Source organism: Herpailurus yagouaroundi, unplaced genomic scaffold, assembly GCF_014898765.1.
Source record: "Herpailurus yagouaroundi ecotype Mexico unplaced genomic scaffold, PumYag 192, whole genome shotgun sequence".
Classification (NCBI taxonomy): Eukaryota; Metazoa; Chordata; class Mammalia; order Carnivora; family Felidae; genus Herpailurus; species Herpailurus yagouaroundi.
This window is the reverse complement of record NW_024412423.1, coordinates 21,497,594-21,513,851: the sequence shown is the minus strand read 5'-3', so window position 1 is coordinate 21,513,851 and position 16,258 is coordinate 21,497,594. Positions and strand designations below refer to the sequence as shown.

Here is a 16,258-nt window from a genome sequence, read left to right as displayed (position 1 = left end):
ATATAGATCCTCAGTTGTTCCAGCCAAGTTTATTAAGAATCTTTCTGCCAATGCTGTACCATGCCACTTCTGTCAAAAACCAAGCATCTAGATATGTGCAGCTCTGTTTCTGTAATCTCATCTCTATTCCATTGAACTGCCTATCCCCCAAATCCAGGCCCTCTCCTAATTAGTACAGCTTTATAGTAATCTGATATAGTAATAGCAATTCCTCTAACCTCGTTCTTCCTCTAGAGTGACTTAGCTATTCTTGGCCTTGTGCATGTCCACATAAATTTTGGAATCATCTTGTCCAGTCCCACAAAAAGTCCTCATGAAACTTTATAGAAACAAAATTGAATCTATAGATCACTTTGGGAAGAACTGATGATCTTTGTAATATTTTAGTCTTCTAATCCATGAACACTATAGCTTCATTTATTAAGATCTTTAATTTCTGTCTATAATGCTGTAAATTTTTCTGCATTGGAGACTTATTCAAATTTTATTGCTTTATTCCTAGTGATTTGATATTTTAAAATGATATTCTAAGTGCTATCCTTTTAAAATATAATTTCCTTTTTGTTGCTGTTAAATACATTGATTTGTATATATTTACTTTTTTTAAATCCAAGAAACTTGCTGGACTTTGTTAATAATTCTAATTACCTGTAGAGCATTTTAAAAATTTCCTCTGTATACTATCAAAACATCTATAAATAAAGGAAATTTTGTTTCTTCCCTTTCCAGTCCTTATTCCTCTTCTTTCTTCACTGTGTTGGCCAAGATCTCCAGTATGATGCTGAATAAAAGTGGTGGTAATGGATATCTTTGTTTTGTTCCAATTTTCAAAGGGAAAATTTCCAATGTTTTACCACTAAGTATGATGCTTGCATTAGTTATTTTTTAAAAGACAGCCTTTTTAAAATTAAGGAAGCTTCTTTCCAGTTCCAGTTTGGCTCAAGGTTGTTTTTTTTCCCCACTATTTATCCATTTGATTCAATGGATGTTGCATTTTATAAAATGCTTTTTCTGCATCCACTGAGATAACTATAGGATTTTTCTTCTTTAATCTATTAATGTGATAAATGACATTGACTGGTTTTTGAAAGTTAAACAAAGCTTGAATTTCTAAGATAATTATAACTTGGTCATATGAACTATCTTTGTTATTATATGATGATAAATTTTATTTATTTTATTATTTATTTATTTATTTTTTCTTTTTTTAAATTTTTTTTTTCAACGTTTTTTATTTATTTTTGGGACAGAGAGAGACAGAGCATGAACGGGCGAGGGGCAGAGAGAGAGGGAGACACAGAATCGGAAACAGGCTCCAGGCTCTGAGCCATCAGCCCAGAGCCCGACGCGGGGCTCGAACTCACGGACCGCGAGATCGTGACCTGGCTGAAGTTGGACGCTTAACCGACTGCGCCACCCAGGCGCCCCTATTTTATTATTTAAAAAATGTTTTTTTTTTTAACATTTATTTATTGTTAAGAGACAGAGTGCGAGCAGGGAGGACTACAGAGAGAGGGAGACACAGAATGTGAAGCAGGCTCCAGGCTCTGAACTGTCAGCACAGAGCCCAACATGGGACTCAAACCCACAAACTGAGATCATGACCTGAGCTGAAGTCAGATGCTCAACCGACCAAGCCACCCAGGTGCCCCTAAATTTTGTTTAATTTAAAGTTTATTTATTGAGGGAGAGAGAGAGAGGGAGGGAGGGAGAGAGAGAGAATGAGTAGGGGAGGGGCAGAGACAGAGAATCCCAAGCAGGCTCCACACTGTCAGCACAGAGCCCAGCAGGGGGCTCCAACTCATGAACCCCAAGATCATGACCTGAACTACAATCAAGCATCAGACGATGCTTAACCAGCCGAGCCACCCAGGCGCCCCAATAAATTTTAATAATACTTTGTTTAGGGTTTTTATATGCATGTTCATAAACAAGACTGGCCTTCAATTTTCCTGTATTGACCCTGTTAGATTTGGGGGTCAGGGACATATTAGATCCATGAAATGAGTTAGAAGGATAACTTTAGTCTTTGGGAGTAGAAACTTCTATACTTGTGGAAGTTTGTATATGAATGGTATTTTCTATCTGGAAAAAAGAAATCTTTGTGGAAAGATTTTAAATTACTGATACAATCTCTTTAATAAAATATACAATATAAAATATTTAGGAATAAATAGAATCAAGTACAAATATAAAATATAAAACATAAAGTATAAAACAAAATATTTAAGAATAAATATAATCAAGCAAATATAGGACTTATATACTGAAAATTATAACGCATTTTTGAGAGAAATTAAGGGGAAAAAAGAAATTAAAGAAGACCTAAATAAATGGAATAGATATCCTATGTTCATGAATCAAAAGACAATATTGTTCAGATGGTAACCTACAGAATCAATGCAATCCCCATTCCAATGAGTTTCTTTGCAGAAACTAACAAGCTAATCCTATATCATGTAGAAAATGCAAGGGACTCAGGACAATGAAAACAATCTGGGTAAAAACCAAAAAGTGGGAGGACTCACACGTCCTGCTTTCAAAACTTACTGCAAAGCTACAGAAATCAAGACTATGTGATATTGGCATAACGAATAAACACACAGATAATAGAATAAAAGTGAAAATTCAGAAATAAACTCTTACATTCAAGGTCAACTGATTTTCAACAAGGGCACAAGACAATTTAATGGGCTAAAGGAAAAAACAGTGCTGGAACAACTGAATATTCACGTACAGAAGAATGCAGTTGGATCCCTACCTCACATCATACCTAAAAATTAACTCAAACCAAATCAAAGATCCAAATGTAAGAAATAAAACTCAAACCATTAAAAGCAAACATAGATGTAAATATTTGTTACTTGGATCAAGCCATCATTTCTTAGCCATGAAACCAAAAGCACAAGCAACCGAAGAAACATATAAACTTGGACCTCACCAAAATTAAAAATTTTATGCTACAGAGAGCAACATTAAGAAAGTATAAAGACAATCTAGATGATGGTAGAAAATTTTTACAAATCATATATCTGGCAAAGGGCTTTTATCTAGAATATATAAAGAACTCTTACAACTCAAAAGTAGAAAGACAAATGCTCAATTTAAAAATGGGCAAAGGATCTGAATATACATTGCTTCAAAGAATATATACAAATTGCCAATAAGCACATGAAAAAATACTCATTATTAGTCATCAGGGAAAAGCAAATGAAATCATACTCTGATACTACATCATACATACCACTAGAATGACTACAATTAAAAGAACAGATAATAACAAATGTTGGCAAGGATGTGGAGAAATTAGAACCCTCATACACTACTGGTAGAAATGTAAAATAGTGCAACTGCTTTGGAAAACAATCTGACAGTTCCCCTAAAGATTAAATATAGAGTTGCCGTATGATCCAGAAATTCTACTCCTAGGGATATACTCAAGGGAAAGGAAAACATATATCTATAGAAAAACTTATACATAAATGCCCATAGCAGCATTATTCATAGTATTCCAAAAGTAGAAACAACCCAAGAGTCATAAACTGATAAATGGATAAACCAAATAAATGGAATATTATCCAGCCATAAAAAGGAAAGAAATTCTAATACATGCTACCACATGGATAAACCATGAAAACATTACGTAAGTAAAGAAGCTAGTGACAAAAGACCACACATTGTGTGATTCCACTTAAATGAAATAGCCAGAATAGGCAAATCCATAAAGAGAAAATAGGGGTACCTGGCTGGCTCAGTAGATGGAGCATGTGACTCTTGATCTTGGGGTTGTGAGTTCGAGCCCCATGTTGGGCGTAGAGTTTACTTAATAATAATAAAAAAGGGCAGCAAGTACATTAGTGGTTATCTAATGCCCTGGAGGTAGGGTATAGGGGGAAAAGTGAAATGACTCCTAATGGGTATGATTTTTGGAGGAGAAGGTGATGAAATGCCCTAAAAGTGATTGCAGTGATCATTGCACATCTCTGTGAATATACTAAAAACTACTGAATTCTATACCTTAAATAGATGAATTGCATGGTATGTGAATTATATGTCAATCAAGTTATTTATTAAAAAAATATATATATCAGAGGCACCTGGCTGGCTCAGTCGATGGGGCATGCAACTCTTGATCTCAGGGTTATGAGTTTGAGCCCCATGTTGGTTATAGAGATTACTTAAATAAAAAAATAAATACATTTTAATGGATCTGAGAATCAGGAGGACTCTGATGACCCTCAGCCAGCCAAAAGCATTTCAGTGCCATGGTCAGTTATTGGAAGTTGGCAGGATGGGGAGTGATGTGAACAAGGAAGAAAGGAAAATACAGAGGAAAGACTTGGCCATGAAGGCAGAAGTGAGACTTGATGGAAAAGAAGGCTCAGGAGTATGTATTCTTTAGAGTCACATAAGACACATTACATACCTCAGCCTGAGATCTAGCTCATCAAAGAAGCTGGTGAAGCTGATTCTGTGGGCCTTTCCAGCCTTCTCTCCTGATGCTGGTCAGACCGGCCAGGCCAGTCCTCTCTTCCTATACCACTAAAACTTAGCCACCTGGAAAGGCTTACCACACCCCGCCTCATCTTGGAGCCTTTCCCAAGAGGTGCCATCTCCCACTGACCTCTCCCTTCTCAGCCTGCTTTCACACTGCATACAAGATGTCATCACTATATTGTTATCTTACATGACCAGGTATTCCAGATTCACCAATGCTGTCCTGGTGACCTGATTTGGGGAGTAGGATATTGCCTAGAGCCTGGGACCCAGAACCTTCGGGCTGCCAAACTCATTAACAAAACATTCTCTTATGACCATCACCCCATGCCTGGCTTCTATAGGCTGGCCCCTCTTTGAGGATATGGTCACTGAATGTGGGTTTCTAGGAAGCCATGGTTTCTAGGAAAGCCTACATGTGCCCACCCATTCCACGTGGGCCAGAGTCAGCAAGAAAGACATACTTATTAAGCCTTGGGCCCCAGTATTTTCAGAAGAGCACAAGCCCCATGAGGCTGGCCTTAAGGTGTGAGGGGGACTTCTCTATACCCTCCCCACTCTTGGAAAACAAAAATGCTGTTAATTGTCATATGAAATAAAGGCTTTGATAAAGCCCAGTAAATGGTGCTTAGCTTTTTTGAACACAGTGTTTCCCAAAAATATTTGTCCTTGGGACCTTTTGTCCACCCCATCCACTATCATCCAGGAACACATCACCCCAACAAAAAAGTCTAGAACCTGTAACTGGCACTTGTGGCCCAGCCTACAAATTTCAATGGCCAACCTCTCCTCCTCCACCAGGACCCTTCTCTGTATCTTACATATTCTCCTCTAAGGCATAGCCCACAGCTATCTCCACCTGCTGGGGTGCCAGTATCTCTGAGTCACCTGTTCCCTTAAACACACAGAGACCTCTCTCCCCACCTCATACCCACAGCTGGCTATTGCTTCCAACATTGAATATCCTTGAGTATGCCTGTCGTTTCCCTATCCCCCTTTCCAGGTCATTCCTTACAGCTCTCTGGGTTGCCCCTGTGAGGCCATGGGCATGAGACACCACATTTGGCAACAAGCCAACGCGGCAGCACTGAGCTTTGAAGTATTCTCAGAACCTGAGTCCCCTCTCTCAGCTTCTCTACCCCATAGGGATTCTGCCCCAGATAGCAGAAGAGCAGGGTATAGGGCAGGATCAGAGGTGGAAATGGGCATGGGGCCACAATCCAGTAGCAGCTTTTCCCATGGGCAGGGATCAGAGGACCGTCCCTATGCCTAAATTTGGCACTTGGTGAATGATCATTGACAGTTCTTAGAAGCCCCCACTCCTCCAGACCCTAGTGGGGGCACATTCTCCATGAGGGAACTGGACACTTCCCAAAACTCAACACATCCTGGCTGGAGCTGGCTGTGGGCTGGGCACCCCCGGGCCAGCCGGGCAGGGCGGGGTGTCCTGGAGAGCCGCGGATGGGCCTCACACCCAGGCTGGGCCAGGACACCCCGTCCTTGGCCGAGGCCCAAACCGGCTCTGTTTACAGAATCTGTCAGCTCTGTTCCCCCTCCCCCACCCGGCACTTCCCCTAGAGTCCTGGGGGCTGGGAGAGGGGCAGGCGGAGCCTGAGGGAGACTAGGAGGCAGCCAAATCCCAGTCTGGTCCCTCAGTCCTCCTCCCCTTCTTGGCGCCTAGGGTCTATCTCCGCGGGTTCTCCAATCTTCTGGTTTCCCTTTCAAAAGCATTGGGTGGGAATGCGCCTTTTAAAAGAGAAATCTGCAAAAGACAACGCTTACTCCCAAGGAAAGTTTAGCTAATGGTGGAAAGATAAGACACTAAGCCGGCAGGCGCAGGGAGAGTTTTCTAGGCAAGGGGTTCCTGGATACCTCCAGACAGCCCGGAAGGAGGCTCTCTCTTTCCTTGGGACCCCAAACTCATGGGCCCCTGGGAATTTTTCCAAGAACTACCAGAGGAACTTGGCACAAATTAGATGTAACCCGTCGGGCAGGCTGGGGGCTTTTGGGGGGTAGCGACGTCTCGAGATAAGGCCAACAGCCGGACAGGCCACCGTGACTCAGCTGCCTTGGGCTGCAGGGAAGCTGCACGGGCGCCCCCAGGAGCCGGAGGGGGAAGGCGGGACCCGGACTGCGTTGCTCCGCCCCTACCCCGCCCCCTGGCTCCGGGAAAGCCTGCCCACCACCCCCAGCTTCCCAGAGGCGCCCGGATTTCCCACGGGTTTCCCCACCTGCTGCAAATAGTAACAAAGGCTGGCGTTTGCAGAGCGCTCACGCTGTGCTAGGTACTTAGCAGGAATCGTGTCTTTTGTGACCTCCAGCAAGGCTCTGAAGAGGGCACCACTTTTGCTGCTAGAGAAAGAAACCGAGGCTCAGAGAGGCCAAGCTACTTACTGAAGGTCACACAGCTACTGAGTGGTAGGGGCCAGAGTTTACAAAACCTCAGATACTTCTTACCCCTTAGGGTACCATGTCCTGACCTTCCTGTTGCTAGCGGGTCCTCTGGGCCTTTCTAAGGAACCAGGACATCCCCTGGGTTGGGGGCTAACACATTACAAATATTTATCTTGGGGCAAATTCAGTGATATTGATTACGTGTGTCCTGAACTCCCAGCCTGGTTTCACATGGTGGCAAAATTCCCCAGCCTTAAGTTTCCCTTTGACTCCCACTCTGACGGAAACTCCTGGGCACAGGGCTGGGCCCCCAGGGAACACTGCCACGCCAATGCTTAGCCCTGCCCTCTGGAGAGATGCAGTCTCCAGAAAGCCCCTATCTTGCTTACAGATTCGTCCCCCAACCCTGGGACCTTGCCAAGAGAGAATCAGCAGGTGCACACCACCCCCCTGCTGCTGGCTGGGCCCTGACCATATGCGGTCAAGGACAGGACAGTGCCACAGAAAGCCAAGTCTGAGCCACAGAAGAGGTCAAGGAGCAAAGGGCAATCTGTACCCTAGGGCTGTCCTGGGAGCTAATGAGCTCCATGTTATGTGGTGTGGAAGAAATGATTCAAAAATAGGGTGGGATGAGATGACCTCTGAAACCCCAAATTCCTCTCTCCTGTGAGTCAGGCAGTGTCCAAGTGAATGGCCTGTTGTGACAGCCACTCACATAGAAACTTTCCCAGACTCTCTCATTTTCTTCTCCTTTGGCCTTTTTCTTTGGGGACCTGGGACCTTTCTCCTGGAGACTCGGGAAGTATTGGGAAGGAGATCACTGCCACATGTCCCTGCCTCAGTTTGCTACTCTGTCTCAGCGGCCATTATGTAGGCTCTGGGAGGGCTCTGACTTGTGGGGAGTAAGGAAGGAAGCAAAGAAGGAAGGAAAGAAGGACCACGAGAGGGAGAAATCTTGAGACCGGGGACTGCTTCTGTGGCTGAGTTGGTTTGACCTTTGGCCCCAGTCATAGCTCCATCCTCTTCCCCTAGATATGAGATCTTGAGCACTGTCACTTTATCTCCCAGGGCCTCTGTGAAATGAAAGAGCTCTTAATATCAACCTCCCTTGTTGGGAGGGTTGTCGGTAGCAACAATGAGTGACCGCTGGGGGTAAGGTCATCTGAAACACAATTCTGTGCTTGTGCCCAGTGGGCAGTCCAACTCTACAAGCAGACATCATTCGTCATGGTTCTGTCTGAGGAAATAAGTCCCCAAAGACAGGCCAGTTTGGATGGGAGAGGAGGGAGAAAGGGACGTGACTAGGGGCTGCAGGGGATGAGTCTCCTGCAGCAGGAAGAGCTATGGTCTGGGGTCAGTGGACCTGTGTCCTAAAGATACTAAGTACTGCCTCTGTGGTCCAGCATGGTGCTAGGTGCTTCACAAACATTGTCATATTTAGTTCTATCTACAAGGCAGGTAGTGTTGCCATCTCCATTTTATAGTTAGCAAAAGCAAGGCTTAGAGAAGTTAGGTGAGCTGTCATCGGAGGGGCACGGAGTCATAGCCAGGCAAGCTGACTCTGGAGCCCTGTCCTACCCAACTCCGGACTCAGGTCCCTCCTCAACTACCCCCACAGTTGTCTTAGGGGCTGGTACCCGGTGGCCCGGCAGATTGTGCCCAGTTCCCCAAGGTCCGTGCCCTTGCCTGGCACCCTCTCTCTGCCAGTTGCCTTGACCACCCAGAACAGTGCTGGTCAACCTGAGTCTGGCATCATGACAGTGTTATACCTTGTACCTTGTACCTTGTACAGAGAGACAGGGACTAGGATCAAAGCCCCAAATGACAGGAGACAGGGTATGGGGGAGAGGTCTTGCCTGGTGCTCAGCTTTGCACAGCAAAGGAAGAAAAGAAGACTGGGAGGCAAGGAGCCACCCCTACCCACCCTGAATTCGGAACTAAGAAGTGACCTTAGGCACCTTGTTACCAGACCAGCTATGGTTCCATAAGCGTTGGTTTTAGCGAAGGTTTTAGATGGTCATCAAGCGAAGGTTTTAGATGGTCATCAAGGAAGCTGTAAGACTGAGGCTGCCCTAACTAAGAGGTAATACTGGAGGACCTCAAGTCCCCCACACCTAATTTTCCTGTCAGAATCATGACCTAGCCTAGGGCATTCCCTGATCAAAGCCCTGTATCACCAGGAGGTCTGGAAAACCTCTGTCCAGTGGCTCTGAGCCCCACATGGGTTCCCTGCCTTTAGTTAGAAGAGCCCCCTCTTTGCCCTCACACCTTCACTCCCAAGGAACTCTTCCTCTGTCCTTGGAAACAAACTGCTCCCAACTTCAAAGCATTATAATCCCCCTCAAAGAGCAATCTTGAGAATGTCAAGGGGAAATTATTGAATTATCCTGGTTGGCAGAAAAATCTAATTTAGAGCAAAGCACTTCTCCTGAAGTTTTAATAGATTTTTTTTCCTCCGATGGATTTTAATGTGCAATTGTTTCCCGGGCTCGGAAATTTAGTTGGAAGCACTGACATCGCTTTTCAATGCTTGATTTATTGCCAGCTCTCTGCTTTTGAGCCTGATAGCAAACCCAACATTCTATTTTCCTAAACTGAGAGACTGCACTTTCTGTTTATCCTGCTAGACCAGACATCTGATGGCACTGCCATCTCATTAAGGGTATAAGGAGGACTGGCGATCTGGCTGAAACTTTCATGCCCTCCCTACCTGGCTCCCAAGGACAAGTCCCCTCCTTGAGGATTTTGCTGGATGGAATCTTAGTACTATGTTATGAGGATACTGTTGATCTGTGGACACCACCGGGGGTAATGGCATGGCTAACCTTCCCCTCTGCCCACTCCCTGCTTCTCAGTCCGTCAAGGTGTGTGGCACAAAATAAGGGCTCAGCCAATGGGTGTTGAATCAAAGAGAGTGGGGCAAGAGGGTGGTGTGACTGAGTGTCAGAGTCCTGCTTGGGCCAATGACAGCTTAGGCCAAGGAACATTGTGTTGACATCTTTGCCCAAGCTCCAGTCCATTGGATTGCAATCATCTGGGCATAGCACAGGGGCAGCAGGTAAGAGTGCTGTCTAGAGATTTTAATTAATGGCAGCATGACCAACTTGGGAGAAAGGGCACAAAGGCATCAAAAAAATACACTCTACCCTCAAAGATAAGAAGCTTAGTGAGCCCCCAGCCACCTTTCATGAGTATCTGACTAGGGCAATGCTTAACCCAAACTTGGTAAGGAGAGTGGGGCTTTTGGAATGTACAACAGGCAGAGAAGGGAGTTATTTAGGAATAAAATAGACTTCCTTTGATCCCTTGGAATGATGATACCCATTTTACAGACACAGAAAATGAGGCTCAAAGAGGGGCAGAAACTCACAAAGCTTTGGCAAACAGCCAAAGTGACACTGAGATCCAGCTGTTTGACTCCCTGAGGTCTCTTTTCACAGCAGTGTGGGAGGCTGTACCAGGCTCTTGCTAGACTGACCCTGCAGGACTCAGCAAAGTTCAGGATCCTTTGAAAGAGTGGGCATCCCTCAGGCCCCCAAAAGAGGTTGCCGACCATCTAGTTTTAGAATAGGTTGACAGGCCCATGGGGATTCCTTCCTAGGTCACCCTTGTTTTCTGGGGGTTTCTCCTAGCAATCCTGCCATCTCTGACCCCATGTACCCAAATATCCAGACCCTGCCCCCCTCAGAGATTCCAGTCTCTTTCTTCCCAGAGATCCCTGCTGTCATGCCAAGTGAAAGGATCATTTGGCCAGAGAGGGGTGTGAACAAGGAATGAGGAGGAAAGGGTCTGTACCCTTTTGATCACTCCTTCTCTCTATACTGTGTCCTCCCCCGTTTCTCCCTGACTGCCTTATCTTCTATCCTTGGGAAATTTGGGGTTCCTATCACAGGGCAGTACCAGGAACAGAGTCAAACGGCCTGACCTCTGGGAAGCCCTAGAGGAGGTCCCTGGGGCTAGAGGGGTCACCCTGGCCAGAGTCCCTATCTGGACATGGAAGTTGGGACTTCCATGGAAGTGGCAGGAAGTTGGGAAACACTCCCAGTGTGTAGGGCTGAAGCAGACCCTGCACACTTTGTGAGACTACTCCCATTACATCCAGCCCTCTGGAGCAAATCCAGGAGCCCAGCCAGGAGAGAGTGGTTTGGGGGGGGGGGCACATAGAATTGTGAGGAGGGGGATCATGGCAGGTGTTTCTCTCTAACTTCAGGGAAGAGACAGGCCTGGGGCTGAGGATCCTAGAGACTCCACTCCTATAAGGAAGGTATCCTCACCACTCAAGCTGCAAAAGCTCTGTCATGGGGACAGAGTACATTGTCACAGGGCTATTCCCCTGGCAACCTGCCTCTCAAGGTTCCACCAGATGAGCTTCTGCTCAGGAGTGAGGGAGAGCTACTACCCTCATTAATTCACCCTGCCCCTCCAGATTTAATGACTTCCCAAATGCTACCTCTGCTGGGACAAGTCCCCAGCTGTGTCCCAGCCAGCTGGAACCCAGGTGACCTGATTCCCTTCCTGGTACTCATCTCTGTACCCCCTGACAGACTTGTGACTGCACCAGACATGGATGTGAGCCAGGCCCAAGAGAGCTGAGTGGCAGGTGGGGGGAAGATGAAGGAAGCTTGAGCAAGCTGGTTATGCAATTCTAGCTCCTGGGGATGGGGAACTCATGACAAGCCAAGACTGGGACACTTTTCCTGAGGGTGTTGGGAAGCAGACTTCCAGGATGCTTCCAGAAGGACAAAATGGAGATCAGGGATGAGGAAGCTGCTGATAGGACCCCAAATACATGTTAAGTCAGTCTTCAGTAGGTCTGGGAGCTTTGAGGGTCCCAACTGGTCAGCTAGAAAGGCAGGACCAAGGAGTGCTCAACATGGTGCCCCAGTCCCCCACCTGCAGTTTGGTAAGATGAGGTGTAGGGCAGCCCAGTTCTGGAAGGAGGTATGCATGAGCAGGGCTCTGGCCCCACCCATGAAAGCTCCCCAATGCCACAGCCCCTGCTGACCAGCCATTCTGATCAGACCATGGGGCAGGGTCCCTTGCCTAGGTTTCTGAAACCTTACCCTCTGGTGAGTAATTTCTAGGAGTTTGTGCCTGGCATCAAGATCAGAGATTTTGCTCTCCACCTCCTACCTCTGAAGGATTCACGAAGAAGGGCTTTCTTGAGGGCCCTGGGGGATGCTTCTGATCTGAGAAGGCTCCAGAGGCAGGATGAGGGGCATGTGTGGACCTGAAGCACTTGGGGCAGGAGGTTTCTGGACCAGGTCCTCCATCCCACGCACCCTGGCACAGGCTCCCTGGGTCTGAGTCTGACAGGCACCAGAGGCTGGCATGCTTGATGGTGGTCATGCAACAGGCATGTCCACCACCCAAGCCCTTGGCCCCCAGCCCATGCCTCAGTCCCACTGCCTCTCAGTGCCAAGCAGACTCAACAAGGGCAGTAGAAAATGGCCTGAGCTCAAGTTGCAGCTGAAAGTCTGGGCTAGACTTAAAGAACTTTCTGAATATAGGAGCTGTGATGTGTAACCAGCAGAGGTGTGAGAAGGTAGACTAATCACTCAACTCTCAACAACCACATGCCAGCCTTGTCCCTTCAACTTGTTTTTTCCACTGGTCAGATCTCAGGAAATGGCAATGCCAGCCACCTATCCACCCAAGCCCCCTGGGCAGTGAGCCCTTCAGCCCCATGGCCAACCCAGCATCTTTTCCTTCCAAACATCTCCAGAAACAGTCCCTAGCCCTCCACCTCCACTGCTACTACTCAAGCCAAGCCACCACCACCCCTCTTGTAGATGCCTGTAGCAACCTCTCCCTGTCTGCCTGCTCCTATCCATGCCCTTGCTGTCCATTCTCCACCCAACAGCCAGAGTGAACTCAGAATTTAAGTCAAAGGGGTCTCTCTCCTGCTGCAAACCCTCCAGGGGACTATGATCCCCTTGGGTAAAGGTCCTGCCCAGTCTGGCTCCAGGACATCTCCTGCCACCTTGACTCAACATTCAGCCACACAGTGACCTCATTCTGCATGCCCCTAGCTTCACCATGACTCTCCCATCTTCCTGGACTTTAAACTGTCCCTTACTCATCTTTTAAGACCAGGAAGACTTTCTGGTCTGCCAACCCGCTCCAAGGCTGTGAGAATTCTTGCTGAACCTGAATCCATCTCCCCAATACCTATCACCTCTTGCTGTCATCTTTCTTTACTCTGGAATCTACCTACTTAAGAGTGACAGCCACAATCAAGACAATAGAACAGACATGTGAAATGACCACAACCCATCATCAATGATATCATCATCATCACTGCTCACTGTTACTGAGCACATTATATGTGCCCAGTACTATTGTAAGCATTTTATGTGGATTAAGTTATTTAATCTTTGTGAAAATCCTATGAAGTCAGATTTGCCTTAAATTCCAAGATGCTCCATAGGGAGTCAGTGTGGCCTGAGGTGGATAGGAAGGTTTTGTGGTAGAAGTAGGAATGGAACTGGGGTTCAAGGGATGAGGAATAACTGGTAGATAGGCACAGGAGAAGTAGTCCAGGCCAGTATGAAGAATACTCCTAATAGTAATAATATATTGAGCACTTACTATGGACCCTTCACTGTGCTCAAGAGCTTTATATTTATTATCTTGTTGGACACTCACAACAACCATGAGAGGTAGATATCAAGAGTCCCATTGTGCAGACAAGGACACTGAGTAACTACTGTTGGTCTCCAGCCTTGGAGGGAAAGAAACAGCCTTGGCCCAAGAGGCTTCAGTCCCCTGAGGAAAAAGCCCAGGACAAGGAGAGCAGGACTGTTGGTATAGGAGGGAGTGGACACTCACTACTTGCTCTGAGGGGGAGCAGTGAGGGCTGGAGGTCCCATCTCAGAGGAAGTGGGAGAGGACCAGAGCTGGGCTTTGAAGGATGGGCAGGAGTTAGGGAGGCAGAAATAAGGGGAGGTTGGTGATGGAGGATGGGGGCCACATAGCCCCCTTCTTCTGCCCCTCATCACCTTCCCCACTATCTCCCAGGATCCCAAGAGTAAGCTTCCAGAGGAGAATACTTACAAATTTAAGTGCCTCATACCCATGCAACTTTTTCTTTTTTTATTATCATAAAATACACCTAACCTAAAATGTACCACTTTAACTATTTTTAAATGTATGTTCAGGGGTATTAAGTACAACCTCATCACTGTGCAACCATTACCACCATCCATCCCCAGAACTTTTTCATCATTCCAAACTGATTAATAATTCTCCATTCCCCCCTCCCCCCAGTCCACAACCACCACTCTACTTTCTGTCTCTATGAATTTGACTACTCTAGGTACCTCATACAAGTGGAATCATGCAGTATTTGTCTTTTTGTGTCCAGCTTATTTCATTCAGCATAATGTCTTCAAGGTTCATCCTGTTGTAGCATGTGCCAGAATTTCCTCCCTTTTTAAAACTGAGTAATATTCCATTGTAAATCTAGACCTCATTTTGCTTATCCATGCATCCACTGATGAGCATTTGAATTGTTACTACTTTTTGCCTATTGTGAATAATGGTGCTATGCCCTTGAGGGTACAAACATCTGTTCAAGTCCCTGCTTTCAGTTCATTTAGGCACATATCCATAAGTGGATTTGCTGGATCATATGGTAATTCTGTATTTAATTTGTTGAGGTGTTGTTTTCCACAGCAGTGACGCCATTTTACATGCTCATTGGCAATGCACAAGGGCTTCCAGTTTCTCCACATCCTTGCCAAAACGTGTTATTTTCTGTGTAGTTTTTTTTTTTAATGATAGTCATCCAAATGAATATGATGTGGCATCTCATAGGGATTTTGATTTTGATATTCTTAATAATTAGTGATGTCGAGCACCTTTTTATGTGTTTATTGGCCATCTGTATATTTTCTTTGAAGAAATGTCTATTCAAGTTCTTTGCCCACTTTGAAATCTGGCTATTTGGGTTTCTTTTGTTGTTGAGTTGTAGGGGTTATTTAGATATTCTGCACATTAGCTCTTTATCAGGTATACGATTTGCAAATATTTCTCCCATTCCATAGGGTTCCTTTTCACTGTTGGTAGTGTCCTTTAATGTACAAAAGTTTTTCATTTTGATAAAGCCAATTCATCTATTTTGCTTTTGTTGCCTGGGCTTTTGGTGTCATATTCAATTAATCACTGCCAAATCCAATGTCATGAAGATTTTCTTTTATTTTTTCTTCTACAAGTTTCATAGTTTAGCTCTCATGTTTAAGTCTTTGATCCATTTTGTCTTAATATTTGTTGATGGTGTGAGGTGAGGACCCATCTTCATCCTTTGTGCGCAGATACCCAGTTTTCCCAGTACCACTTGTTGAAAAGACTGTCCTTTCCTCAGTGGATGGTCTTGGCACCCTTGTCTAAGAGTGTTGGACCATATATGTGAGGATTTATTTCTGCGCACTTCATTCTGCTTTGTCTGTCTGTCTGTCTGTCTGTCTGTCTTTATGCCAGTACCACACTGTTTTGATTACTGTAGATTTGATTACTGAAGTTTTGTATTCAGGAGATATGAGACCTCTAACTTTTTTCTTTTTAAACATTGTTTTGGTTATTCGAGATTCTGTAAGATCCCATTTGATTTGTGTTTTTTTGTTTGTTTGTTTTAAGTAATCTCTACACCCAATGTGGGGCTCAAACTCATAGCTCCAAGATAAAGAGCCCCATGCTCCACCAACTGAACCAGCCAGGTGCCCCTGAGAAATTCCATTTGAATTTCAGGATGGGTTTTTTTTCTCTATCTAAAAACAAAACAAAAAAAACCAGGAAACAAAAAAACAACAACAAAAGACACTGTTGTAATTTTGATAGTGATTTATGGACCCTTGGAACTTTAAGGAGGGCCTGGGCGAGCTAGGGTGTCCTAAAGTAACCAGGAACCAGCAAGCACAGTGAGAATCAATAGAAATCTGAGCAGAAGGGGAAGGCACAGATTGGCACATCAAAGAGTAAGGTCAAGAGGCTACCCTTCTTTAGAATAGTGAATACTTTGGCTCTTCCCAGGGTTCCATCAAAGACTGGTCTCTATGGGAAGGAGCTCACCTATCTGTGTAATGGGCATTGCATTCCTAAGCCAATGAAAAGTCTCTTCCAGAATCAAAAACATCCTCCTTTCCCTCATTGAGTTTTCTCAGGCTTTTGATGTCCTTGTTGGTTTGCTGGGAACTGGTATTCCCTATCGTGGCTTCTAAGAGCAGTAGTGCTATTTTTTATGTGGCTGGGACTCTGTCTCACTTCAGCCCTTGGACAGGTCATGCTTTTAGTCCAGCAAACTATCCCTTCTGGGAGGGGTATGCTTCTCAAGACTGGGGTAGGGGTGATAGGAATGAGCAGTTCCTGG

General features: G+C 45.4%; 1 protein-coding gene and 1 long non-coding RNA gene across 3 annotated transcripts in view; one reads left to right on the top strand and one right to left on the bottom strand.

Annotated features, from left to right (window-relative positions):
• JADE2 (jade family PHD finger 2) overlaps positions 1-16,258 on the bottom strand; it is a 135,569-nt gene that overhangs the window by 83,826 nt on the left and 35,485 nt on the right. The window lies entirely within an intron of this gene.
• LOC121010710 (uncharacterized) overlaps positions 1-16,258 on the top strand; it is a 51,031-nt gene that overhangs the window by 30,429 nt on the left and 4,344 nt on the right. The window contains exon 3 of one of the 2 annotated variants that reach the window (XR_005781338.1): positions 730-797. The exons of the other annotated variant lie outside the window; for it this stretch is intronic. This is a non-coding gene — a long non-coding RNA (uncharacterized LOC121010710). The remainder of the gene's footprint in view (positions 1-729; positions 798-16,258) is intronic. 2 annotated transcript variants of the gene reach the window in all.